This window comes from Cricetulus griseus (genome assembly GCF_003668045.3).
Source record: "Cricetulus griseus strain 17A/GY chromosome 1 unlocalized genomic scaffold, alternate assembly CriGri-PICRH-1.0 chr1_1, whole genome shotgun sequence".
NCBI classification, from domain to species: domain Eukaryota; kingdom Metazoa; phylum Chordata; class Mammalia; order Rodentia; family Cricetidae; genus Cricetulus; species Cricetulus griseus.
The window spans coordinates 223,033,668-223,038,080 of record NW_023276807.1 but is presented as its reverse complement, the minus strand read 5'-3'; positions in this window follow the sequence as shown (position 1 = coordinate 223,038,080).

Here is a 4,413-nt window from a genome sequence, read left to right as displayed (position 1 = left end):
ACGGAATAGGCAGAGATCAAGGAATGGAAAATTACCCAGCGCCTGCGCAATAATCTTGTTTACATTCGGTGCCTGCCGGATGCAGGCGCCATCTTGTAATGGAGAATGCAGGGACGGCTCCCTACACACATGCAGACACATACTAAAACACATAATTAAAAATAACAAAAATAAACCTTAAAGCTAAATTAAAAATAATCAAAATCAGATTTTTTATATATTTTGGGTAATTTCATATGTCTACTTGTGTCCATTGGCTATATTATTTACATTTTATTTATAGTGTAGATCATCTCTATCAACGTATATAGCATCAGGCTGAAAATATTTGCATTATTCTTAAGAAAGATTCTGGAATTAACCAAAAGGATGTGATTAGATGGGAGTTATTGCTCTAACACTGAGTTGAATCAAACATCTATAAATGAGAATTCTTCTCAGTTGGTTCAGGCAGATAATAACTGCCACCAATTTAGCACTTAGTCCCCTGCCATGAACTGTGCTGAGCACTTTTACACGGTGCCTTGGAAACCCACAAAACACGCCTGGATTTGTAGGCATAAGCACCACTTTACATTTAAGGCAAGCATCTAGAGAGGTTAAATAATTCACACAGTTAATAAATATTTAAAGCACTGAGCTGGGTGATAATTCTTGGCAGTATAATAAAGCAAGCTAATCATTTAACCGGACTGCCTGCATCTTGTTCTTTCCCCTTTGAGTTTTGTGACAAATAAGACTAAAACAGCAAACACTGGACTAAGAACTGCAGTGTCAGCAACGATATTGATAAATCCTATGGTTTTCCCTGATAGGTGACTAGCCCTGCTGGACAAGTGACACCATTCCTTTCTTCCTTCCTCTTTCCCAGGGTATATAACAGTCCAGGGATTGTTCCTACCACCAAACCAGCACTGGCAGAGGGTAAGCCACGACACTCTTGTTCTTTTTCTCAAGCTCTGAGCTCACATTCAGTAGGTAGAAAGGATGGAGAGAGGCACACTGGAAACAGGAGCTCAGGGGAGAGGGTATTCAACGTCAGCAAAATCTAGTGAGGAGGGCAGACATTCAAGGAAAAGTTGGGAATGCACCTAATTTATTCTGTTTTCTCATGGCTGGATGAAACAGAGGTACACAGAAGGCTTCAAGACTCTGTGATGAAAGGATGTCCTGTGGCTTCCCCTGGAGGCAACATGAACACATACACAGATATAGCCAATAGCAGTAGAGTATCACAGATAAAAGGAAGAAATTTCTTTTGGTTAAGGCTCTGAGGCAGAGTGTAGTGTTCAGCTGAAGAACAATTGGATGATAGCACAAGGAAATAGGAAAATTGTTACAATGGATATAGACAGGTTTGGCATACAGGACCTTGTGAAATGCAAAGGATATATATATATATATATATATAGTAAGGTCTAGGGAAGTCATTAAAATGTTATGAGCAGAAAATTGGCATTATTAGAGTCCCACCAATTAGCTTCCATTGCATAGCCCTGATGGATGCTCATACCAGGCTAGAATTTTTAAATTTCACTTTGTTGATCAATGTGTAACTGTGTGTGCCAGTGCATATGTGAGAGAGAGTGCTATGCACGTGCTACAGCTGCTACAGCTCTCATATGGAGTCAATGCTCTCCTTCTACCTTTACACAGGTTCCGTCTCATTGGGTTTGCATGGCAATCACTTTATGCACAGGGCCATCTCATTAGCACTAGGATTTTCAAAGACCGTCAAACTCTGTGCAACCAGAATTAATTCTTCTTGTATATGTCTCATCTGTTCTTAGCAAATTCGCAAACAAGCCAAGTACTCAGAAGCTATTTTTAGTTTCACGATTGACTGGTATCCAAAGGGCTTCAAGTGTATCCTGGAACTTTCATGGAGTCCTTTCTGTTGAACAGACTGGCCGTCACATAGCTGCTTCATTTATTCATGCCATTCCCTTTTAAACTTTAAATGAGTAACGAATACAAGATGCCAACGCAGATTATGCTTCTTGGTCTGTGATTTAGTTGGCTGTCTTTGCTAATAGCATGCTCGCATCCATCAACATCATGGCCCATTCAATGTGGCAGCGTCCGAGACCATATTTTTCCAGTAAATGTGACTTCCTCTGGGCAACTGCATTTATAAATATTTAAACCTCATTTTCTCCCTTTTCCCCCTAGATGGATATGATTATAAAATTCGCCTAATGCCTGTAATCCCAGCACCTGGGAGGTAGACACAGGAGAGGCATATGCATTCAACTCCAGTTTGAGATATATGCTAAGAGTCTACATCAAAAGTGCGAGAATTTTACAGTTCTTCTGAACATGGGTAAAAACACTCAGTAAATCACATGGAATCTATGGAACAGCTATTAAAAATTACACAAACTGGGGCTTGATAGATGATTCAGCAACTAAGTATGCTTGCTTCCCTTCTCTGAGACCTGAGTTTGGTTTCCAGCACCCAAGTCAGGCATCTCACAGCTTTCTGCAAAATCCAGCTTCCCTGGATCCAACACCCTCTTCTGACTTCCAGAAATGCCTGCACTTAGGCGCACATGCCTGCTTGTGTACACACACACACAATTAAAAATCAAATAAATGGGGATGAAGAGTTGGCTCAATGGTTAAGAGCACTTACTGTTCTTGGGAAGGACCCAGGTTCAACTCCCAGCATCCTCATGTAGCCTTCCCACCTCTTTGGGCACCAGGCATGGATGTAGTACACAGACATACATGCAGACAAAGCCCCCATACTCACAAATAATAAAATAAATTTTAAAAACAAAGTAAATTATTATTTTAAGAATGCAACTAGAATCTGTGTTAAAGTGGGTGTATGGGAGTATATATTAACTGATCCTGAATATATTAAGTGATTCTTGCTGCAGGCAAAACAAAACAAAAAACAACACGAACATATTAAAGGGTGACTGACACAAGGCAGTAGGTAAGGTTTCTAAGTAAATGATAGTAACCCAAAATACAGTGGGAACAGAGGAGGAGGTAGTCATTACAATAAACACACGTCTGTTCTTGGGCCCCTAGAGCAGGGCAGATTTAATAGACAGAGAAAGTAGCTAAAGCACTTTATATGGAGACTGCTTTCCAATGAGAGGGATGGTATGTAAAGAAGGATGGAGATGTGGTATCTTCATGAACAAGAAGGATTTAGATGGTAAGGGAGCCTGGGACCAGATAATAGAGAGCCTTCTATATCAAGACATGATTCAAGTATGTAAAGCCAGACCTTTACATACAGTGCTGTTAGCAGCAGAAGATGACATAAAAATTGAAGTCATATCCCTAAAATGAGAAAACTAGAACTCAAGCTGTGTGTTCAATACATTTTTAATCTGAATCTGCCTGTGTATTCAGTTGCTGTGACCAAAATACATTATAGAAACAACATAAAAGTCACAGGGTTTGCTGCGGCTTACTTATAGTTTTAGAGAAATTTCACACCTTTGTGAGGTAGGGGTGGTGGTGGAGCATCTCTGCACATGGTGCAGTAGCCTGCGGCAAGAGTTCTCCACTGCCTTGTGGGGAAGCAGGCCCAAACACGGGGTAGGTAGAAGCTCAAAAGGCCCAACCTTAGTGACCCATTTTTGCCAGGCAGGCCCCCCCATAAAGATTCCACAGTTCTATAAACTGGAAGTCAAGTATTCAAAATGTCTACCTGTGGTGGACATGGACAATTCAAACCATAACAACCTCAGCAAAGTTGTTGAGGTAATTCCCAGCTTTTCCAACCTGTTTTCTATTGTTTTGGTATTGGAGTTGTACAATCAAGCACCAAGATAATTCACTTTGTTCAGTTCCAGAGACTGAACCTAGGACCTCCTGTATGCTGGCACTTCATACTCTACCACTGAGCTACAGCTCAGTCCTTTTCTACTCTTAGCTTTGAGATGGGGTTCCTTAGGTTGCCCAAACTGGCCTTGAACTTATTCTGTTACCAAAAACAGGCCTTGAACTTGCAATCTCCTGCCTCAACCTCCTGAATAGCTATAACTAAAAGCTTACACTACTTTAAAAAGAAAGGAAGGAAGGGAAGGAGAGAAGGAGGGAAGGTGGGAGGGAGAGAGGGAGGGACGAAGAAAGGGAGGGAGGAAGGAAGGAGAGAAGAAAGGAAGGAAGGGGAAAAAAGAATGAGTATAAGCTCAGAACTTAAGAAATGATAAATATGGCTATTACAAATATATTTTTTTTAGTTGATCAAAAAAAATTAAGCATTTTTGGCCATTTAGATTAGCTGCAACAAAGAAATATTGTATTGAAGTATGTTCCGGTAGTTCATAGACTCCAGATGAGTCATGATGCTACTGTGAGCTGCAGGGATCACTAGGTGTTTGATTTGTCTAGGGGAAACCACCCACAAGCATCCACCCCTTCCCTGTGGATGCCAGTCATCCCACA